The sequence below is a fragment of the Bufo bufo genome, chromosome 9 (genome assembly GCF_905171765.1).
Source record: "Bufo bufo chromosome 9, aBufBuf1.1, whole genome shotgun sequence".
Classification (NCBI taxonomy): domain Eukaryota; kingdom Metazoa; phylum Chordata; class Amphibia; order Anura; family Bufonidae; genus Bufo; species Bufo bufo.
This window is the reverse complement of record NC_053397.1, coordinates 204,649,883-204,675,378: the sequence shown is the minus strand read 5'-3', so window position 1 is coordinate 204,675,378 and position 25,496 is coordinate 204,649,883. Positions and strand designations below refer to the sequence as shown.

Here is a 25,496-nt window from a genome sequence, read left to right as displayed (position 1 = left end):
TCAATGGGACAGACTGGAAGTGCACGGAGCTGTTCTGTACCGCAAGTGGCAACAGCCTAATGACCTAGAGGCGAGGTGGCAAGTAGTAATACCCAGAAGTGTGGCACGGGAGATGGCCAAAGGAGCCCATGAATTTGGAGCTCACTTCGGACCAGCCAAGACTTACAAGTGGCTGCAGTGTTATGTATATTGTCCGCGACTGGAGGCCACGGTTGAGGAAGTTTGCCGACAGTGTTGAGTGTGTGAACTCACTAAAAGCACGGAAAAGAGGGCACCTCTGCAGTCCATACTGACAAAAGAACCCGCTGGAAGTATTGATGATAGACTACCTCCTTGTGGGACAATCATCAAGAGGTCCACAGTACTGCCTGGTCATGATTGACCACTTCTCCAAGTTTGCAGTAGTCTCCCCAACTCGGGACCAGACGGCTGATTTCGCAGCACGCGATATCTGTCAGGACTTCATCTGCATGCGCGAGCTTGCGCATCGTGAGATTACGGCAATCTAACTGTGACGAAAGGAGGAGATTCGGAGGACATAGGCGGCGCTGGGCTCCTTCACAGGGGGGCGTGGCTGGGCACCAGGAAGGTTCGTACAGCCCCTTGGGCACCTTACAAGGCTCATTTACATATCTCTAAAATCATTTTTTAAACAAAATAAAAGCACACAGCCCTATAGGACAGTTATATTGCGGACATGCTAGCGGCGATCTAGCCGTGCATGTCCGCTCCTCTATAACCTAAAACGAGGTGACAGAATCATTTTAATTAGTCTAGCCATAACTGCAAAACACTTTCACACATCCTTGTACATAAATTACAATATCTTAGGTACCTGTTGCTCAGGCAGACTATTAAAATTGTGGTAAATATCGTGAATGTTCTACAATGTTTTTTGAGGTCTTTGCTCCTTTTCTATGATATTTAGGCCTCATGCACACAACCTTTCCGTTTTTTGCAGTCCGCATTTCTCACTTGGCATTTTTCTCAGGTATGCAGTTGACTCATTTGCAGGAATCTCTGCAGCACTGTGGATCATCTCTCTCTCATGCGGCCATCTTTTGGTCACCATGGCCTACGATGACCTCTGCTACTTGTCCCAAGCCAAGCACTCCGCAATGCATCACAACTCAGGTACCTCTAGACCCCATTAGAGACTCAGGCCACACTTTGGCACACCCCTGGCGCCACTGATAGGCCACTTTCATGGGGAGTCAGTTTCCTCTGTGCTTGCTTATGGCTTATCCACCCGCCTTCTGCAGCAGCTACTGCAGCAGGCCTAATGGCCTGAATCCCCAACAGGGGGAAGCTTTCTGTTTCTGTAACTCCCTGTCACGTATGCACCTGCGTTTCGCGACTAGGGATGGGTCTGCCAGGGCCAGACTACCTCCAAGCTCTCACTCCACGCACACCACACATTCAGGCTGCGGAATGAGCGTAGATCACCCCCAAACACGCACAGACCCAACACCCCAAACAACAGTGGCCACCACCGACTTTGTCGTAAGTCGGAAAAACGCTTCCAAAAGTCACGTATAACCGTTTGGCTTACAAGCGGTCACACAATCACACGTACAGGCCATGGATTCATTAGAGCGACAAGGCGAACTTATAAAGAGAATATTTTATACACAAATAAAATTGTGCAGTGCTTACAAAAACACATGTAAAATGAGACTAAATAAAAATAACATAAAAAACAGTAAGAGTAAAATAAATGGGAGAAAATACAGTAATAAGAACTTACTGCCCCAGGAGAAGGGAAGAAATAGATACCCGTCAGCTCAGCTGTGACACCCACACGGTGTAACCCCTGAAATACTGTATGTCCATGCAACAACAATATTTTTTATAGAACCAGGATTGGTTTCCTGTTTCTGGTCGGCCCAGTCATTGACTATCCAAATCCCAGTTCTGCTATTGGGGGAGGAATTAATGAGGGGAGTGGGGAGCATTGAATATTGAAATGTCTTTGTTTTAAACTTTTTAAATCTCCCTCCAAAATGAGTTCCTTTCCTCCAGAATACGGTTTATCAGGGTGAACAGATGCTTTTTTTAAAGTTTGTACCGGGCAGCCAGAGGTGTTAAATACGACAGGAAGATGAAAAAGAACTGCCCATCTGCGCCTCTTGTAGCTGGCAGGGGCCCAGCCTGCCCGACTCCACCCGGCTGGGACAGAATGGAGGCTTCAAAGCAGTCAGCCATTTGCAGAAATCACACCATATGCAGCACATATCATTCTGAAATGGTTACTACAAGTATGCACCCCCACATCATATTTATGACACTCCCATAGAAGTGAATGGGTTTTACAGAAACAGAATAACACAGTGAGTTACACAGTTTCCAAAACTCAGAAGCTGTAGAAACAGAATAACTTACTGCGTTACGCCATTTACGGAAACATTTTATCACAATCCGCTCGGCTGCTTCTGTAGCCCCGCTGCCTCTGACCACCACATAGGATGGAGTGAGAGTGTTAGTTTTATATTATATATTTCACATGGGAAGTGTTTCTATTGTTTAGACTCTGGGCGTGGGAAGGTTCATATTGTTGAGGTTTGTCGTGGTGTTCTGGAAAGTAGGGGGAAAGTTCATTGTGCACCTTTTGCCTGCTGGTTGAATTCACGAGGGTCTGTAACGCGAGCCGCATGTCTGTTATCTACATTCAGATTTCATATTCATGCATAGTACTGAAACAACAAGAATGGCTTAATTGTTATTTCATATATGCAAATATCTAATATGCAGAATAACTAGTTGGTTCTGTAAGACGTAGTGTATAAATAAACATTTTCCAGAACCAGAGTCCCCAGAGAACCTTCTGGAGACATCAAAGCTCATATCTGTCTCTGTTGATTCTCTCCGGTATACCGTATATCTTCTTTAATTTGGAGCTTGGGGTGAAGGCTAAAACAAACTGTTCTAATAGATGGGTATTCAGATCACCAGGAACCTCAACACAGATGTGAACTGAGCCTAACCTGTCAATAACTCTTTGTCCATGTCCCATGCATATTTCTTAAATAATCTTTCTCTTCCCTACAGATCCAAAGGACAACTTCGGCTATCGTTTCATCACCCCTTGGATTGCTGAGTAGTAGGAGAAGATACAATGAATCGAAGCTTTCGCCACTATGTAATTCTTGTTATAATAAGTGTTGTCATCATTTACTGTCATTGACTCCCTGATAATATGTACGTTATATCATTTAGGAAAGGGGCTGCTGGTCTTATCAGGGCAGAAGTGGTTCCAGCATCGAAGGCTACTGACCCCAGGATTCCGTTATGACGTTTTAAAGCCGTATATATCCGCGAGATGTCTGAAAGTGTTAATGTCATTCTGGTAAGAGGAAAGAGAAAAGACAAAGCAGAGTTATTTTATGGCTAATACAGTTATATACAGAGTGTATCTCTTGGGAGAGTGGGCAAGTTCTCTTTAAGGCAATATAGTGGCATAGTACTTACTGGGCTGCTAGAGTGGCAATGTGGTAGTGCATATCCCCCAGGGACAATAACAAATCTCCTGGCATAAGTGTAGTATACAAAGTTTGATGTGACCATTTTTCTTTGTTAGGATAAATGGGAGATGCTACCAGAGAAGAAACCAGTGGAGCTTTTCGATCATGTCAGCCTCATGACCCTGGACAGCCTCCTGAAATGCTCCTTTAGCTACAGGAGCAACTGCCAGATGGCCAGACCCAGGGATTGGAGATTTGCTTGGCTTCATCTGTACATTCCATTCTTAGAATGAAGCTGTAACGTAATGTGAATTCAAAAGATTTGAGAATAAATAAGCTTACACAGGCTAAGTGAATAAATATAACAGAATGGTAAAAATAAAAGGGAACTGAATTAAAGAGACAGAACCAATCAGAACTTTAAAAATTCTCTAACAATACAAAAGCTGTGGATCAGCTAAATACTGAACTCATGGGTCTCTTTAACCCATGGTGATCATTTGTTATCAAGAGGGAAGCTCTATACAGCCAAATATTATCTCCTATAATGGCAGAAATGTAATATTACAAGATGTCAATCCAAATCCCTGAGTGACCATGTAATAGGTATGGGTTAGTACTGGCTGAAGCTCTATGCTCAGGCTCATAATGGAGAGTCCCTAGCGTGGAATAATAGAAGAAATGAGAAGAGTGAGTGACAACCCCTACTGGAGTTATACCCGTTACTACACTGATCACCAAAATTATAAATTTAATATGTAAACCTAAAAAGAACGTTCTGTATTCATGACAACTACATTTCTGTTTTCTGCAGTGAGAATGACTACATTAAAGCCGTATTCCACATTTCCCACTTGTTAGATAGGTTGCACCATGTTCCGTATCACATTGACTTCATTTTCCACTTCAGCCCTCATGGATTACGTTTCCGCGAAGGCGCTGAAGATTGCACGTGCACATACAGGTCTGGAGGAACCCCAATTTTTTAACTTTTCACATTTTCAAAGGGAAGGAGGGGGGGGGGGTAAGTCATTGCATCGATAATGTATGGAAGATAGATTGTAAACTTTATGTTTGAACATTTACACAGTATAATAATTTTGACATAACTGTGCTAAGATTAAAGGGGTTGTCCCAATGTAACAACCTATCCCTTATCCACAGGACAGGGGATAAGTGTCTGATTGGTGGGGACCCGACGTGTCTGATTGGTGGGGACCCGACCCCTGGGGCCCCCATTTGAATGGAGTAGAGTACATACATGCATGCTGCCAGTACATTCAACTCTATGTGACTGCCGGAGATAGCAGAGTGAAAACGCTTGGCTATCTCCACAGCCACAAAGAGTTTAACCACTTCACTGCCAGAGTGTTTACCTTCCTTACCAAGCCAATTTTTCAGTTTTAGCAATGGGCCTATCTAACAGCAAATAACAAATTAATTTCTGAGCCAACCTATGTGTGTGTGTAGTGTACGGGGACTGTAATGCCCGTCACTACAAAAGGGTCACTTGGTGTGCTGTCGCCCCCCCTTATTTATGGGGAAGTTGGTGTATGTCATCTTTATAAAATGTCATGTAATGTAATGCTATGTATTTCCCTGTTACTGTGAAACTTGCATGTACAGGCCTGCTAGGGGTGTCATTCCAGCTCTTAGTCACTAGAGGGAGCTAGGGAGCCCTAGTTTATATAAGGCCCAGTCAGGGAAGAAGAAGTCAGTCTAGAGTTGTAGTTGGAGACTAGACAATGTCAGAGACAAGTCCAGGCCTGAAGCCTGCGGACCAGGAGAGGGTATTGCAGTCCCTGTAACCGGGTTCCAGATCCAAGGAGAAGGTTCCCCTCCTGAATTTATATACGTAGAAGCAGGAAGACCACTGTTAAACAGCCTGGGAGTTCAGAAGTTTCTAGAGTCTGAGGAAGCTGAGAGAGAGACAGAGGCAAAGCGCAGAAAAGCAAGAGGTACTCAAGACAACAGAGGAGGTACTTGATAAAGATAAAACCAAGGATATACGCCAGAGCTAGGGTATTGGGCCTTGGAGAAGAGTTTATATGTTCCAGGATCAGTCAGGAATAGAGTGCAAGCTGCCTGTACTACAAGTCCTGTGTTTAACACTCTGAAGTCACCTTGCTATACATATATTGCCTGCATCAACTGTACTGAAAATCAACTGTCTGCAAAGGAACTGCGTTTCCGTTATTGTCCCTATATGATGACTACTAAAGTTTGAGTTCTGCTTTAACATCACGTGGTTCCTCAATTATTCCTGCTATCCGCAAACGGCGTGCCACCGTTTAATTGGCACTGGCGTCACGAACATTTCTCATCATCACCTGCCCTTGCAGAGAGTCAGCCGTCTCAGGTTAGTGTCTATTGCACTACAACACCCAGGAACACTATTACACCTAACTTGAGTACGCTGCATGTGTTTGATGTTATTTTTCATGGGACATTTTAGACAGATATAATATTTTTTTTTAATGTTAAGGAAAAACTGAAAATGATGAAAAAATCATGTTTTTCCTTTTTATTAAGACAAAACATTTCTAAATTGTCATTTTTTTTAGAAAGCAAAAAAGTTTAAAAAAAATGTGTGTATGTTTGCATATTTTACACACACAAAGTCTGCTACACTATTGTTAAAACTAATAAATATATTATATATTTAATAGGGGGGGATTTGTGTATCTGTGTGTACACGTAGTCTGTGATACTACTGCTAAAATTAGTAACTGTAGCTATAACTCTTTATGGTAATTTATGTTTCTTTGTTTCACCTTTTAATATTTTTTATTTATTTTTTTATAAATTCTTTTAGTTCATTTTTAAAAAATATATAATTTTTTTTTTAGATCAACAAAGTAAATTAACCCCTTCCTGCCATAGTCAGGACAGGAAAAGGCTCACAGCTAGTTGTATAATCAGCAGGGGGCATTCTTACATCAAGAAGAGCGCCCCCCTGCCAGCTTTTACACTTTACACTGTGATGGATCATTGTAGCACCCTGTTACAATGATGCCAGGCTGAGAGACCGCTTCTGCTGGTCTCTTAGATCTTTACTTTGATGCCGCTATCAGGAATTTTTGCATTTCGTTGTTGTGATGACAAATCTGTCTGCAGCCATTTTCTTCCTGCAAAGCAGTAGCATTAATAATTTAAATTATACTTCTAGATAAAGTGATTAAAAAGAGACAAGAATCGCTTAAGCAGGAAAGTGAACTTGAGAACATGAAGCAGAAGAGACATTTGGACTTTCTTGACATTCTTTTATGTGCTAAGGGAAATTATGTGGTTCTGCAGTACCGCAAAACACCACATGTTGGTGCCTTTTCAAGAAAACACCTCCAAGATCTAACTAGTATATACACTGCTCAAAAAAATAAAGGGAACACAAAAATAACACATCCTAGATCTGAGTTAATTAAATATTCTTCTGAAATACTTTGTTCTTTACATAGTTGAATGTGCTGACAACAAAATTACACAAAAAAAAAAAATGGCAATCAAATTTCAACCCATGGAGGTCTGGATTTGGAGTCACACTCAAAATTAAAGTGGAAAAACACACTACAGGCTGATCCAACTTTGATGTAATGTCCTTAAAACAAGTCAAAATGAGGCTCAGTAGTGTGTGTGGCCTCCACGTGCCTGTATGACCTCCCTACAACGCCTGTGCATGCTCCTGATGAGGTGGCGGACGGTCTCCTGAGGGATCTCCTCCCAGACCTGGACTAAAGCATCTGCCAACTCCTGGACAGTCTGTGGTGCAACGTGACGTTGGTGGATAGAGCGAGACATGATGTCCCAGATGTGCTCAATTGGATTCAGGTCTGGGGAACGGGCGGGCCAGTCCATAGCATCAATGCCTTCGTCTTGCAGGAACTGCTGACACACTCCAGCCACATGAGGTATAGCATTGTCTTGCATTAGGAGGAACCCAGGGCCAACCGCACCAGCATATGGTCTCACAAGGGGTCTGAGGATCTCATCTCGGTACCTAATGGCAGTCAGGCTACCTCTGGTGAGCACATGGAGGGCTGTGCGGCCCTCCAAAGAAATGCCACCCCACACCATTACTGACCCAATGCCAAACCGGTCATGCTGGAGGATTTTGCAGGCAGCAGAACGTTCTCCACGGCGTCTCCAGACTCTGTCACAACTGTCACATGTGCTCAGTGTGAACCTGCTTTCATCTGTGAAGAGCACAGGGCGCCAGTGGCGAATTTGCCAATCTTGGTGTTCTCTGGCAAATGCCAAACGTCCTGCACGGTGTTGGGCTGTAAGCACAACCCCAACCTGTGGACGTCGGGCCCTCATATCACCCTCATGGAGTCTGTTTCTGACCGTTTGAGCAGACACATGCACATTTGTGGCCTGCTGGAGGTCATTTTGCAGGGCTCTGGCAGTGCTCCTCCTGTTCCTCCTTGCACAAAGGCGGAGGTAGCGGTCCTGCTGCTGGGTTGTTGCCCTCCTACGGCCTCCTCCACATCTCCTGATGTAATGGCCTGTCTCCTGGTAGCGCCTCCATGCTCTGGACACTACGCTGACAGACACAGCAAACCTTCTTGCCACAGCTCGCATTGATGTGCCATCCTGGATAAGCTGCACTACCTGAGCCACTTGTGTGGGTTGTAGACTCAGTCTCATGCTACCACTAGAGTGAAAGCACCGCCAGCATTCAAAAGTGACCAAAACATCAACCAGGAAGCATAGGAACTGAGAAGTGGTCTGTGGTCACCACCTGCAGAACCACTCCTTTATTGGGGGTGTCTTGCTAATTGCCTATAATTTCCACCTGTTGTCTATCCCATTTGCACAACAGCATGTGAAATTGATTGTCATTCAGTGTTGCTTCCTAAGTGGACAGTTTGATTTCACAGAAGTGTGATTGACTTGGAGTTACATTGTGTTGTTTAAGTGTTCCCTTTATTTTTTTGAGCAGTGTATATAGATGGTAGCCATCTGTGGGTCCGTCCTCAGGATGGTACAGATGAACCGTGGCGGGGGTGGCAGTATTTTGTGATGAAATCAGAAGCCTTTGAAATGCAAGTTACTGTGAACACACTGGCTGGTTCCCTAAATGTCGCAAAACCCCCCCACACCCCACATTTATATGCCAAAAAACAGACGTACTGTGTCTGGTTTGGTAAATATCCCCCACAGTCTTTTTTTACCTTGAGGGGGGAAAGCATCACGTGTATCGCCCCCTTGCATGTAACTTTAAATGCTTCAGGATGAAAATGGTTATGGTTATGGACTTTCCAAATCTTCCAATGAAGATTTGCAGGCAGAGGTGGACACCTTCATGTTTGGAGGACATGACACAACAGCCTGTGGAGTCTCCTGGACATTATACTGTTTGGCTTAGTATCCAGAGCACCAGGAGAAATGTCGGGAGGAGATCAGAGACGTCCTGGGAGTTCGAAGGACACTGGAGTGGTGAGTTTTATACACTTCCAAAATTATTATCCAAGCATTTTTTTCTATATCAAGATGGGTATGAATTTATAGGACTACTCTGAACTCAATGGCAGATGTAATGGCAGTGGTTACTGCAGGTTAATGCCATAACTGTGCCAGGAAGCAGCAGAAGCAGTGCTGGGCCTCCTCCATCCATGAGCCCTATTTGACTGTGGCTCTATTGTACTGTACAGTCTAAATCTTGAAGACGCTAAAACTTAAAGGCTATGTACACCTTCAGGGGGAATTTTATTCTTATTGTATTTTACTCATTTTGGGCTAAAACATTTTTTTGTCAATTGGTCTTTATTAACAATATTGAGCCATTCTGTCACAAAGGGTAAACAGTTTTTTTCTAGCTGTGTGAATGGTAATTTTTACTTTCACTTAATTACTAAAAGGTCAAAAACACTTATTTAAGCCACATCAGTAAGATAAGAACTGAGCTATAATGAGTGTTAATAAGGTGAGAGATCCGAGATAAGGAGCCCGTCAGGTGAGCTGGCTGACAGAACAGAGTGAAAATTCAGAGCCTGTGTAAAGGGGGACTATTAATCACCAATATTTATGCAAATATTGGTAATTAATATTCATAAATAGGAGGAGCCGTATATTGATGACTCCGCCTATTTATACCTTTATATAATACAATACCTTCACTATACCTTACGCTAATCACTAAGCTAGCTGCATGCGCCTTACTAAACTATCGCTAATAACCACACATTACACAGATAGTTACATATAAAACACAGTATTTATTAATACCAACAATACACTTCGCACACAATACACTAACAATACAGCACTAAATATACAGTACTACACTACACTACACAATCCCAAGTTCCACCCACAAACCAACTATACAATGCACTCACATATACAGGGAGTGCAGAATTATTAGGCAAGTTGTATTTTTGAGGATTAATTTTATTATTGAACAACAACCATGTTCTCAATGAACCCAAAAAAATCATTAATATCAAAGCTGAATATTTTTGGAAGTAGTTTTTAGTTTGTTTTTAGTTTTAGCTATTTTAGGGGGATATCTGTGTGTGCAGGTGACTATTACTGTGCATAATTATTAGGCAACTTAACAAAAAACAAATATATACTCATTTCAATTATTTATTTTTAGCAGTGAAACCAATATAACATCTTAACATTCACAAATATACATTTCTGACATTCAAAAACAAAACAAAAACAAATCAGTGACCAATATAGCCACCTTTCTTTGCAAGGACACTCAAAAGCCTGCCATCCATGGATTCTGTCAGTGTTTTGATCTGTTCACCATCAATATTGTGTGCAGCAGCAACCACAGCCTCCCAGACACTGTTCAGAGAGGTGTACTGTTTTCCCTCCTTGTAAATCTCACATTTGATGATGGACCACAGGTTCTCAATGGGGTTCAGATCAGGTGAACAAGGAGGCCATGTCATTAGATTTTCTTCTTTTATACCCTTTCTTGCCAGCCACGCTGTGGAGTACTTGGACGCGTGTGATGGAGCATTGTCCTGCATGAAAATCATGTTTTTCTTGAAGGATGCAGACTTCTTCCTGTACCACTGCTTGAAGAAGGTGTCTTCCAGAAACTGGCAGTAGGACTGGGAGTTGAGCTTGACTCCATCCTCAACCCGAAAAGGCCCCACAAGCTCATCTTTGATGATACCAGCCCAAACCAGTACTCCACCTCCACCTTGCTGGCGTCTAAGTCGGACTGGAGCTCTCTGCCCTTTACCAATCCAGCCACGGGCCCATCCATCTGGCCCATCAAGACTCACTCTCATTTCATCAGCCCATAAAACCTTAGAAAAATCAGTCTTGAGATATTTCTTGGCCCAGTCTTGACGTTTCAGCTTGTGTGTCTTGTTCAGTGGTGGTCGTCTTTCAGCCTTTCTTACCTTGGCCATGTCTCTGAGTATTGCACACCTTGTGCTTTTGGGCACTCCAGTGATGTTGCAGCTCTGAAATATGGCCAAACTGGTGGCAAGTGGCATCTTGGCAGCTGCACACTTGACTTTTCTCAGTTCATGGGCAGTTATTTTGCGCCTTGGTTTTTCCACACGCTTCTTGCGACCCTGTTGACTATTTTGAATGAAACGCTTGATTGTTCGATGATCACGCTTCAGAAGCTTTGCAATTTTAAGAGTGCTGCATCCCTCTGCAAGATATCTCACTATTTTTGACTTTTCTGAGCCTGTCAAGTCCTTCTTTTGACCCATTTTGCCAAAGGAAAGGAAGTTACCTAATAATTATGCACACCTGATATAGGGTGTTGATGTCATTAGACCACACCCCTTCTCATTACAGAGATGCACATCACCTAATATGCTTAATTGGTAGTAGGCTTTCGAGCCTATACAGCTTGGAGTAAGACAACATGCATAAAGAGGATGATGTGGTCAAATACTCATTTGCCTAATAATTCTGCACGCAGTGTATATTAGCAGCCCACCTACCTGGTTCTACTTACTGTCCCTAAGGGGTACGATGAGGGTTAACGGTGGCACTGCAGGGGTGTATGCAGGCCACAGACATTGGGTAGGGATCCAGCAATGCAAGGGTTAATACCTTGCAAGTGTATCTGGTAGGATAAGGGTGAGTGGAACTGAAGGGTAGGGATCCAGCAATGCAAGGGTTAATACCTTGCAAGTGAATGCTGGGGTGCAGGGGAATGGTGGGGGTGGATAACAGGGAGAGGGATAGTAGGGATGATGGTAGATTGGGGTATGGGGTATAGGGGTTACCAGGGGTGTAGGGGTTACCAGGAAGTGTTACCAGGGGTGTAAGGGTTACCAGGGGTGTAAGGGTTACCAGGGGTGTAGGGATTACCAGGGGTGTAGGGGTTAGGGGTTACCAGGGGTGTAGGGATTAATAATCGTTGGTGGGATAGGGGATAATAAAGGGGGTGATACTTATGCTCGTTCGTCCAGGGGTCCGGGGGGGGGGGGGGCTCCGTATCCTGAGCGCCGATCGCGCTCTCCTAGGGGTCCCTCTTATGGGGGCGGCACGGCTCTCCTTCAGCCGGGGGGGCACTCCGCTCTCCTGAACGCCGGTTGCGCTCTCCTTCAGGGGGGGGTCCGGTAGGGGTCTCTTTTTCCTGAGTGCAGGGCTGCCGGGCTTTATACCCTGCAGCCCGCACTCCCGGGCTGCGGCGCATGCGCTGTGCACGCGCGCCACCAGTAAAGACATGTGGGCCGGCGCAGTGATATGACATCACCGCGCCAGCCCGCGCGTCCCTGCACGCGCACAGCGCCTCTAGCAGACAGGCGGGAGAAGCCTTTGATCTCCCGCCTGCAGCACCTGGCATTCCGGACAGCGCGATAGTAATCGTGCTGTCGGAATGTGCATAATAGAAGGAGGGGAGGTTTCTCCCTCCCTTCTATCATGCATAATTATCTCCATCAGCGCTGGAGATAATTAGAACAAAGGCCTCAGATTCTGTTGAATCTGAGTTCTTTGTATCCATCAGGATGACCGGACCCTTGTCCGGTCATTCTGATGCAATTAGCCAGATTGCATCAGTGTGAATGCTTGAAGCCCATTCACACCGATGCACCTGGTTTCAGCCTATGGAGATGGGGGGGAGATATATGTATAATATACATGTGTATGGATGCTTGGGGCACATCCATACACATGTATACATTGATACTGGGATATACATACATCAGGGGGCATATATATTATAAAGGGGGATTTATATATATGTACTACACACCTATATTATAAAGGGGGCACAGCTTACCACATATTTCCCACAGGGGCCACCATGAGCCCCTGTGGGCCACTAAGGGCAGATGTGCGCAGATGCTGGGCACATCTGCGCACATCCTCCTATAAAGTGTCAACTAATGCATGCACATATATCATACATGCATGCACGTGTTTGCATGCATATATGTATATATATGCATGCGTCTCAACCCTTCCTCAACAGCCTGCTACTAGAGAATCTCAAGGCTCTGCAGAGAAAAGGGCTCCAAATGTTTAATAAAGATCAATAGAAAAAATTATCTTTAGCTCAAAATGAGTATAATACAATAATAATAATAAAAATTGCCCACAAAGGTGTACATAGCCTTTAACCTTTATTGGGAGCAACAAACTCAAAATATAGGCCCTTATTTTTGTGATTATTGTAAAATTAGCAATGAGATGCTGATATAGGTACCCTTAATGGATGCACAGGGAAACCTCTACCATTGAGGAGAAGTGGGGGTCCATAAATTCCCTCTTATTTCTCAACCGTGGCCACTGGTGCCCAGTTACTACGGTAGTGGCCTCAGCCACTACAACATATATACAGTGCTGGGAGTCAGATTGTAGTTCTCCCAGTAGCAGCTAAAGTGATTGGGTGGCAATCAAAGACGTCTCTCAGATGTCCCCAATCTCTTGCCAGTTGGTTTGTCACAGTATATGTCATTCACTGACAGGTACCACTTTTCTAGTTGTGCTGTGTGTCGATGCACCCCATCAATAACAACCTACAGTACAGCAGAGAGTGTGCTCTAGAACGATCCCACGCTACGCTCAACACATTTCTATGCTATTTGTGGAGCATGTCATCAGGAGCGCATATGATAGATTGAAGCTGCCTGCGTGTCAGCCTATAGATCGCACAGATAAATGTCTGTGTGATTCTGCCTGATCCACCAGTCACCTAGGTTGACGCGACTGTGGCAATGGTTCGCACTAAGTTCAGCACAAATTTCTGCCTAAGATGCCTACCAACTAATGTTATATTGTGGCAGCTGCATGTCCAGCGCTGGAATGGCCGTACACGGCTGCTGGCACACAGATATTTTATTGCCAAGGCCCCTCCCTACGGGATGAAGCGCCAATGGACGGTATTGAAAACACATCCACCACTGAGGCTTCGCCCCTCAAGTTTGGCGATCCACCCATTCTGTGGTACACAGGGGATCTAGAAGGGGATCCTCATCCCCTGACTAATAGAGTGAAGTCCAGGAGTTGAAGTATAGGTAAGTATTGCTGATAGGATTGGAACTTCAGGTCCCATTCTGTGGATTCTGGAGGACATAGAGAGATCCTCCAGGCAAGTAAGCCTCAGTTAGGGGAGTACTAAATATCACAAGAATAAGGGCCTTCATTTTTATTTTATTATTTATGTAGTTCCCGATAAAGGTTAGTGTATTCAAGATTTATACCGTGAATCAATCAGATTACAAAAACGTGGATACTAATATCGTGCCTGTGAGCAGTCTATTATACGGTACTCACATGAGTATAGTACAAAAGAGCCGCAATCAGATAGGAACTAACTGTATCATAAATCAGTATAGTTTGGTTCAGGTAAGACCCAGTTGGCCTGGGTGATACGGCCGACACAGGGGCTGTGTTTCCTGGACTGAGAGCAGTCATGTGAATCAGCTCTAAGGGCACCAGCACTAATGATTATTCTCTATGCAGTGTACTCAAGTTGTGTGCAATAGGTGTTTCTGGGTGATGTAGTGCAATATACACTAACCTGGTACAGCTGACTCTCTGCAAGGGCAGGTATAGGTAGAAATAGTTCGTGACGCCAGTGCCAAGTAAACGGTGGCACGCCGTTTGCGGATGCAGGAATAAATTGAGGAAACGTAGTCTTAAAACAGAACTCCAACTTTAGTAGTTTTGCAAGCAGAGACAATATTGGAAATGCAGTTCCTAAGCATACAGTCGATTTTGCAATTCGGTCGATGCAGGCAATTCAGTTATAGCAGGGTAATTACAGAGTGTTGAACACAGGACTTGCAGCACAGGAGCTTGCACTCTAATTCTGTCTGATCCTGGAATACAGCAATTCTTCACCAAGGCCCATTAACCTAATTCTGGCTTTATATCCTTGGCTATGGCTTCTATAAGTACCTCCTCTGTCTTTTTGAGTACCTCTTGCTTTCCTGATCTTTGCTTCTCTCTCTCTCAGCTTCTGGACACTTCCTCAGGCTCTAGAAACTTCTGAGCTGTGGTCTAGACTGCCTGTTACTTCCTTGACTGAGCCTTATATAAACTAGGGCTCTCTAGCTCCCGCTAATGACTAGAAGCTGGAATGACACCCCTAGCAAGCCTGTACATGCAAGTTTCACAGTAACAGGGAAATACATGCATTACATTATATGACATTTTATAAAACTGACATATACCAACTCCTCCATAACTAAGGAGGGACGACAGCACACCAAGTGACACTTTGGTAGTGACGGGTATTACAGTTCCCGTACACTACATACCCCACTGCTTTAAGGTGAGTACGACCTCGTACTCCATCATGGGTCGCCCAACTGGAATCTCTACCTGTAATAGAAAATAGAGACATGCAGGCATACATACATGTAATTCATCTGCATTTACATTTACATCAGGTCCAATTGGCAAAGGTGAAGGGTAGTGACAAGGGGCGTCGTTCTCTTCTCTCAGGATAATGAATGGAACGGGGGCGCTGACCTGGCACAGCGTAACATTATAACCAGGATAGTCCATGACAATGAATAAGTCCATGATAGAACAGCAAAATAACGGAACTACCCAGGAGTTTCCTGTGGGTGGATCACAGGCAAGGGCTCACGTGGAGGAGTCCATTCTTGCGCACAAATGTCAAGTAAGGTATTGCCCGTGGCAACTGTTTGAGAGGAGACACCACCAGAATAATCAAAGTCTCCTAAACGGACTGGCGGGCGTCCCCTGGTCATCCGAGTAGACCGTCTCAACACAGGGGTCTCCTCTTCCCTTAGCAACGAGGTAGAAGGGAAAGGAGCAACAGGAGGGTCTCCATCCGTGAGACCTTGGTCAGGAACAACTGGAACAACAGGAACAACTGGAACAACAGGAACAACAATATCCATTACAGGGGGAACTGGATCCAGGGCATCTTGAACCGACTCTTCTGGAGGTGAAACTACAGTAGGTGCCGGAGCAGGCACCAGCAAGTTCAACCAAGGTGTCAGAAGCCAATGCATGGGATCAGCGTCATACCTGAGATTACTGACAGCCTGCATAGGATCCTCGGGCTGTAGTGCTGACTCTGACACAGGATATTCAGATCCAGAACTCTCGTCAATAGGTTCTGGTGTCAGGCAGAGCTTTAACCGGTTTCGGTGTACAATTTGGGATCCCTTGTCTTCCCGGGTGATCTCATAAGTGTGAGTTCCAACATTTGGGATTGCAGTGACAACATAGGGACTTCGCTCCCACTTACTGTCCAATTTGCTGGTACGACGGTTATTCTTTAACCATACCACGGCCCCTATGGTCAAGGGTTCTGCATGGGCTGCCTGATCATAGTCTCTCTGCTGTCGGTCTCTAGCAAGGTCCATACGTTCCTGAACAATGGCTTTGGCTGCATCTAATCGCCTTTGGTGCTCAGCAACCCAGTCGGTGTTAGGTAATGGGTTAATGCAATCAGGCACATGTATGTCCAATGAATGATCAGCAGGCAATGTCCCTTGGCGCCCAAACATCAAGTAAAAAGGGGTATACCCGTGGAACAATGTATGGTATGATTGTATGTGAACATGAGCTGTGGCAACAGACTGGGCCAATCTCCTCTGCTCTCAGGAGGCACGGCCCTCAGCATCTCTATCAAGGTCTGATTCATTTTTTCACATAATCCGTTACCTTGAGGATGGTAGGCCGTTGTCCGGATCTTCTTACAGTTGTGTAAGCGGCACAGTTCATGGAACAGATGGGACTCAAAAGCAGGTCCTTGATCGGTGAGGATCTTTTCTGGACATCCATAGGGCAGGAGGAAGTGCTTCCAGAACATTTCGGCTGTAGTCTTGGCTGTCTGGTCTCTCACAGGCACTGCTACAACAAACTTTGTGAAATGATCAATAATAGTCATGGCATAAGCATACCCTGAGCGACTAGGCTCCAGTTTTACATGGTCGATGGCGACAAGTTCAAGAGGACGGGTACTTACAATGGGTCTCAGTGGTGCCCTCTGATCATGGTGCTCACTTCTTTTCAAGGCACAGGCTACACACTCTCGACACCACTTCTCCATGTCTTCTCTCATGCCTACCCAGTAAAACCGCTGGCGGATAGTAGCTTCAGTCTTTTGGACCCCAAAGTGACCGGATTGATTGTGGTACATCTCCAACACCATACCTGCATCTCGTCGGGGTATGAGAATCTGGTGTACTCTCTCGTTGGACACTGGGTCTAGACTTCTCCGTAGCAATAGGCCCTTTTGTATGAAGAGTTGATGGCGCTGTCTCCACAATTTGATGAGTTCAGGATCTGCACTCTTACGCCGGATCCTCTCAGGGGCTCTGTCACTAGTAATGAAGTCCAACAACTCACCCAGCACTCTACTTTCAGACTGTAGTTTCACCCACCTTTCTTCTTTAGGATCAGGTCTACTGGAGGGTGACGGAACTGCAGCTCTGCCATTGGTAGCTCGAGCCTGGTCCTGTTGAGCAAACTTGTTATAGAAAGCCGGCATCTCTACATCTTCCCAAGCATCTTGCACATCATCAGGAGCTGTCTCTGTGGGAAGTCTGGATAAAGCATCAGCATTATCATTAGTGCGTCCAGCACGATACTTTACAGAGAAATTATAATTGGCAAGGCGAGAGGCCCATCTCTGCTCCAAGGCCCCCAATTTAGCTGTATTTAGGCGCGCCAGAGGGTTATTGTCAGTGAATGCAATGAACGGGGTGGTGGCTAGATAATCCTTGAATTTTTCTGTCACTGCCCACACTAATGCCAGGAACTCTAGTTTGAAGGAACTATAATTCTGGTCATTTTTCTCAGCTCCTTTCAGGGAGCGGCTTGCATATGCTATCACTCTCTCTTTTCCCTCTTGGATCTGGGCTAACACAGCTCCCAGGCCTCGCTTGCTAGCATCAGTATAGAGATGGAAGGGCTTGCTATAATCTGGATAACCTAACACTGGAGGCTCGGTCAGTTTCTTTTTTAGCAATTGGAACGCTATCTCTCTTTTCTCATTCCACTCAATGGGCACAGGAGTTCTAGGACTCTTTTTGGGTTGCCCCCTCAAGAGTTCCTGGATAGGATCAGCTATTTGAGCAAAATGGGGGATAAAACGTCGATAGTAGCCGGCAAAACCAAGGAAACTCCTCACCTCTTTGACGGTAGTAGGAACCGGCCAATCACGGACAGCTGCTAATTTATCAGGGTCAGGTTGCACTCCCTCTCCGCTTACTACATGCCCCAGGTATCTTACTGCAGGTTTGAGCAGGTGACACTTGGATGGCTTTACCTTCAAGCCATATTTGATAAGGATTTCAAATACTTCTGCCAAATGTTTCAGATGGTCCTCATATGTTTTTGAGTACACAATGACGTCATCAAGATACAGCAGCACTGTTTCGAAGTTTTTGTGACCCAAACACCGCTCCATTAGTCTCTGGAAAGTTCCTGGGGCATTACATAGCCCGAACGGCATACAATTGAATTCGAACAGGCCCATGGGAGTAGTGAAGGCAGTCTTTTCCCTATCTGCAGGGGCCATGGGTACTTGCCAGTAGCCACTGGTCAAGTCCAATGTGGAGAAATAGGCAGAGGAGCCCAGAGCAGTTAGTGACTCCTCAATGCAGGGCAGTGGGTATGCATCTTTGTGGGTTATTTGATTAATTTTCCTATAATCCACACAGAAACGGATACCACCGTTCTTCTTCTTTACAAGGACCAGGGGTGCAGCCCACGGACTACGGCTGTCCCGGATTACATTAGAGTCCTTCATCTCTTGGATCATTTCCTTTACAGTCTGATATGAAGTAGGCGGTAAAGGTCTGTACCTCTCCTTGATAGGAGGATGAGAGCCAGTAGGTATAGTGTGTTGTATGGCACTCACCTCTCCATAATCAGTGGCATGCTTACTGAAGGCCTGGTGGTGCTCTTTGACAAGCTGTATAATCCCTTCTTGTTGCCGTTGGGGGGTATTCTCGTCCCCGACATGGAGCTCTTCCCACCAGGGCACTTGTGGCTGGGTCACCGGCGAACATCCGTTGTCTGCAGCTGGCGGCTTTTCTGTCACTGGAAGACGAATGATGTCTTGGAAGGACACCTGGGACAGCTGGGCAACAGGGCAATGCTTAGTAAGCGCAACGGGATGATTACTCAGGTTAATCAGACGGACATGTACTTTACCTTGGGAGACGTTCACCAGGCACTTGGCAGCTCTCACATAAGGATAATCCTCCATCTGGATTGGTTCCACCAGGGCTGGATAATCTCGGCCTTCGACTCCCAGGACAGCACGACACCACAAAAGAGTTTGAGAATTAGGAGGCAAAGTCACAGGCTTAATATCCCGGATCCTGGCAGTACAAATTTCTCCTTTCCCATTAGCAAACCTCTGCTGGGCACTTAACACAGTAATAGTCTTTTGAATCACCCTCCTGGATGCAGAGGAAGCTGTGGGCAAAGTCTGATGTAATACAGCAAGTATTTCTGAATAACAGTTTTTGAAGACATTGGTGCCTAGAATGACAGGATGTCCTCCTCTGTCGCCGGCCTGCACTACGATCACTCCCTGTTGAGGCAGGGTTACTTCTCCCACCTGCAGGGTGGGTTCCCAGTATCCATGAACCTTTACTGGTTTGCCATTGCTGGCGATAATTTCCACCCAGGATTCAGGCGGTTGGGTCAACTGGTTGGTGTCCCAGAACTTTTCAAATGCAGGCAGCTGAATAGTAGTGACCTGAGACCCAGTATCTAATAGGGCTTCAAAGGGGATCCCGTTGATCTCTATATTGATTTTAGGATGGGATCCTACATAACGTGGCATCCAATTTGGATCCTTTGGACCTGGTGTTCTACCTCCCGAGGGGTGGTCCTCAGCCTCAGGGGTTGCCCGTTTAACTGCCAGCACATGGATTCTGTGTGTCCCAGCTTTTTGCAGTATGTACACACGGGCTTCTTGCGACCTCTATTACGCCTCCCAGGATCCCTGGGGTGAGTCTCTTGGTATGGAGGTGAGAACGGCCTAGGAGATGACAGGAACTCTTCTTCTGTCATTATGGGTTTTTCCCATTCCTCTATTTTTCTGCACACTTTCTCTAGACTTTTAGTGAGGTGATTTACTTGCTCTGTCAGCATGGCAATAGTATCAGTAGCTGACACTTGAACAGCTTGGCCGGCCTCAGCTCGGTTAGTGACAAGCGGTTTTGGCCTGCAGGCTGATGACTCAGATAGGGCGCTCAACTCAGGAGATACTGTGGACCCCAGAATTTTTATAGCCAGTTCTTTAAAGTCCAGAAAGGCACTGTTAGGGTGCTGGGCGGACAGCATCTTTAGTTGGGTCCTTATTTGTTCACTAGACACCCCGTTGATAAATTGTTCCCTCAGGGTCTGGTCCCGGTTATCAGCCTCTTTGGGATCTATCTGGATTACAGCCCCTAAAGCCTCCTGAAGTGATAGGGCATAGTCACGGAGGGACTCACCGGGCTTCTGTCTCTTGCTAAAGAAGTGCATCTTTATCTCTGAGGCAGTCCTAGTCTCAAAAGTGGCTCTGAGGCGGGTGAAGATCTGTTCTAGAGTACTCCGCTCAGTAGCAGGCCATGATAACACTTCCCTGCGGGCAGCCCCCTCCAGTTGCGCTAGCATGATTTCCATTTGCTGGTCGGCATTTATAGGGTATAATCGGAATAGTGCCAGCAACTTTTCTTCAAAGTCCCGTAGGGTATGGGCCTCTCCCCTGTAGCGAGGGAACCATGGAGCCCCGAAATAATAAGGCATGGTAAAGGGCATCATGCTGGGGGCTGTCGGTTGATTAGGAGCCGCAAGCTCTCCTGGGGCCGGCTGCTCAGGCACTCCTGGCTCTGACATAGTAGTCTATTGAGAGGTGACCGCTGGCGACTAAAGGGCCGATACACTCCCCTTCCCTCCGGTTACAAGTGCTTACCGGTATCGCTGGTCTTGCGCAGGCCAAGTCTCGCGAGATTCCGGACGTCCTGAGACCGCGGTGACGCAGGAGAAGCAGGGCCGTGGCGGTGCGATGATGAAGAGGGGCGGGACTCTCTGTGTCTTTGCAGGGATCCGCCCACGAAAGTCCTCAGCGGCGCGGGAAACTTTACTCCAGGCAGCCGGTGGCCATCTTTAGCAAAACGCTGTCCATTCACTGACAGCAAGCAGGATTGCAAAAAGTCCACAAAACCACATTCCAATGCGGCGGTTTTCTTCCTCTGTGCAGCGCAATACTGCACAGCGCTTTTTAGAGGTTTTTGGGACACTTTGGGTATGATTTTCAGTCCACAAAGTCCACTTAAATAAACAGGTTATTTGTCACTTTGGTCACAGGGCAACGGTATAAGGCACAAAGTTCACGCTTCTTGCACTAGAAAGCGTGCGTATCCTGTTCGTGACGCCAAAAGAGAGGTGCAGTGTACTCAAGTTGTGTGCAATAGGTGTTTCTGGGTGATGTAGTGCAATATACACTAACCTGGTACAGCTGACTCTCTGCAAGGGCAGGTATAGGTAGAAATAGTTAGTGACGCCAGTGCCAAGTAAACGGTGGCACGCCGTTTGCGGATGCAGGAATAAATTGAGGAAACGTAGTCTTAAAACAGAACTCCAACTTTAGTAGTTTTGCAAGCAGAGACAATATTGGAAATGCAGTTCCTAAGCATACAGTCGATTTTGCAATTCGGTCGATGCAGGCAATTCAGTTATAGCAGGGTAATTACAGAGTGTTGAACACAGGACTTGCAGCACAGGAGCTTGCACTCTAATTCTGTCTGATCCTGGAATACAGCAATTCTTCACCAAGGCCCATTAACCTAATTCTGGCTTTATATCCTTGGCTATGGCTTCTATAAGTACCTCCTCTGTCTTTCTGAGTACCTCTTGCTTTCCTGATCTTTGCTTCTCTCTCTCTCAGCTTCTGGACACTTCCTCAGGCTCTAGAAACTTCTGAGCTGTGGTCTAGACTGCCTGTTACTTCCTTGACTGAGCCTTATATAAACTAGGGCTCTCTAGCTCCCGCTAATGACTAGAAGCTGGAATGACACCCCTAGCAAGCCTGTACATGCAAGTTTCACAGTAACAGGGAAATACATGCATTACATTATATGACATTTTATAAAACTGACATATACCAACTCCTCCATAACTAAGGAGGGACGACAGCACACCAAGTGACACTTTGGTAGTGACGGGTATTACAGTTCCCGTACACTACATCTATTTTCTATGTTTAAGGGTACGGCATGACATGTGGTGGCTGTGACGTGGCTGAGACTATAGCCACATGCAGGGGCGTAGCTAGAAATGCATGGGCCCCATAGCAAAAAAAAATTATGGGCCCCCCCCCCGCCTGTGCCATCCACAGATCCCCCTCCCCTATATAGTGCCATCCACAGATCCCCCTCCCCTAAACAGTGCCATCCACAGATCCCCCTCCCCTAAATAGTGCCATCCTAAGGATCCCTCTCCCCTAAATAGTGCCATCCACAGATCCCCCTCCCCTAAGCAGTGCCATCCACAGATCCCCCTCCCCTAAATAGTGCCATCAACAGATCCACCTCCCCTAAATAGTGCCATCCACAGATCCCCCTCCCTTAAATAGTGCCATCCACAGATCCCCCTCCCCTAAATAGTGCCATCCACAGATCCCCCTCCCCTAATCAGTGCCATCAACAGATCCCCCTCCCAAAAACAGTGCCATCCACAGATCCCCCTCCCCTAAATAGTGTCATCAACAGATCCCCCTCCCCTAAATAGTGCCATCCACAGATCCCCCTCCCCTAAACAGTGCCATCCACAGATCCCCCTCCCCTAAATAGTGCCATCCACAGATCCCTCTCCCCTAAATAGTGCCATCCACAGATCCCCCTCCCCTAAGCAGTGCCATCCACAGATCCCCCTCCCCTAAATAGTGCCATCAACAGATCCACCTCCCCTAAATAGTGCCATCCACAGATCCCCCTCCCTTAAATAGTGCCATCCACAGATCCCCCTCCCCTAAACAGTGCCGTCCACAGATCCCCCTCCCCTAAACAGTGCCGTCCACAGATCCCCCTCCCAAAAACAGTGCCATCCACAGATCCCCCTCCCCTAAATAGTGTCATCAACAGATCCCCCTCCCCTAAATAGTGCCATCCACAGATCCCCCTCCCCTAATCAGTGCCATCAACAGATCCCCTCTCCCCTAAACAGTGCCATCCACAGATCCCCTCCCCTAAACAGTGCCATCCACAGATCTCCTCCCCTAAACAGTGCCATCCACAGATCCCCCTCCCCTAAATAGTGCCATCCACAGATCCCCCTCCCCTAAACAGTGCCGTCCACAGATCCCCCTCCCCTAAATAGTGCCATCCACAGATCCCCCTCCCCTAAATAGTGCCATCCACAGATCCCCCTCCCCTAAATAGTGCCATCCACAGATCCCCCTCCCCTAAATAGTGCCATCCACAGATCCCCCTCCCCTAATCAGTGCCATCAACAGATCCCCTCTCCCCTAAACAGTGCCATCCACAGATCCCCTCCCCTAAACAGTGCCATCCACAGATCCCTCCTCCCCTAATCAGTGCCATCCACAGATCCCCCTCCCCTAAATAGTGCCATCCACAGATCCCCCTCCCCTAATCAGTGCCATCAACAGATCCCCTCTCCCCTAAACAGTGCCATCCACAGATCCACCTCCCCTAAACAGTGCCATCCACAGATCCCTCTCCCCTAAACAGTGCCATCCACAGTATCAGGTGCCTCTCTCCCCCCCCCCCCCCATTTGTCAGTATTAGGTGCCAACCCCCCTCCCCCATGTGCCAGTATCAAGTGCCCCCCCCCCCCGCTCCCCGCTCCCCCCATGGCAGTAACAGTCGGGTATTAAAAAAAATAAAATAAACACTTCTACTTACCTCCATGTCAGCGATGCGATGCAGCCTCTTCCTGTGTCCAGCCCTGTATTTCCATATATGGAGTCAGTGCTTGTATTTCAGAAAAGGTTTCTGCTGGGATTCGAACCCATGACCTCCTGTATCAGAGGCAAAGCATCTAACCACAAGACCATAAGAGCCAGCTTGCTGCTGACTGAAAAATTCTGAGACTTTTACTGTTATAGCTGGCTAAGTGTACATCTATACACATGACAGCTGCTTATATATAGAGATATAGCAGAGCTGAGTGTGCTGGGATAGCTGTCACATAGAGATATAGCAGTGCTGGGTGTGTTGGGGCAGCAGTCATGTGTATAGATGTACACTTAGCCAGCTATAACAGTAGAAGTGTCATAATTTTTCAGTCAGCAGCAAGGCTTCCTTTATGGTTGTGAGGGTAAATGCTTTGCCACTGATACATTGGAGGTTGTGGGTTCGAATCCCAGACACATCAGGAAACTTTAAACTACAGTAATATTTAGAGCACATTAGCGAGGGGGCCTGAACATTAAGACTGCTGCTGTGAAGGGGCCCTGAACAGTAAGACATCGATATTTAACTAACTTGAAAATAAACTGTCGGGCCCCGTAGTTACGCCACCTCCTGGCTGCCTGTGTGTAGTGTCTGTGTGTGTTAATAAAAAAAAAAAAAAAAAAAAAACTGAATGCGGTCGGACGGGCCCCATAGCCGTTGCTATGGCGATCCCTATGCCACTGGCCACATGGCCATGCAAGCTGCAGAGGTATTCTATTACAGTAGCTAGTTAGAGTATAAGTCTGTGTTCAATGTTAATGGCCATGCAGACTTGAGGGTTACAGCTGCCACATGTGGCCATACTCTTAAAGCATAGTGAGCAGACAATATAGTATACGCTTTAATTATGTAAATTTTACAGGAAAGACCTGGGTAAGCTGCTGTACACCACCATGTGTGTAAAGGAGGGCATGTGTCTCTACCCACCTGTACCAAGAGTGCCTCGTGAATTAAAAGATCCAATAACATTCTGTGATAAGCGGAGCCTACCCAAAGGTTGGTCACGATCTACATAATATCTACCAATAAATATGAGTGCTTGGATAAGCTGAGCCTAAATGTGTACTGCCTTAGAGAGAGGGGGGTTAGTAAAGAGACCTATTACAGGGGCCAATGCACAGGCAATTATCAGGAACAAACCAAACATTCCCTATAATTGCCTGATTGTTGAGTGAAGGAGATTTACATGCAACAATCATCTTCTCTGCATAGGGATAAATGATTGCAACTGTTGCTAGCAGGAAGTGAGTCAGTGTGTGGCTGAAGCCATATGGAGGCAGAAGACAACCATGAGGACAGCAGGCTGCAGCTTGAAAGACATACAGTAAGACTTAAAAGGTTATTCTGGTAGGTATACGTTATCCCCTATCCACAGGATAGGGATTAACTATCAGAGTTGTGGGGGTCCTACAGCTGGGACTGCCACTGATCACGAGACACATGCACATGACTGCTCCATTCAATTCTATGAAAGTTCCATAGATAGTGGAGTGGTGTACATGGCTATTTCCGGAACTCCCCTAGAAATGAATGGAGTGGCCACACAGCTCTGGTCATTTTAGAGGAGCAGCAAGGGGATAGCAGGGGGTATGGGGCCCCCGTTCTAGTGATTAGTGGGGGTCCCAGCATGGGATAGGGGATAACTTGTACCTACCAGAATACTCCTTACAGGTGGGCTCACAAGATAATACAC

General features: G+C 46.2%; 1 pseudogene; it reads left to right on the top strand.

Annotated features, from left to right (window-relative positions):
* Positions 1–1,070: 1,070 nt before the first annotated feature.
* Positions 1,071–25,496, top strand: part of LOC120979856 — a 32,140-nt pseudogene continuing 7,714 nt past the window's right edge.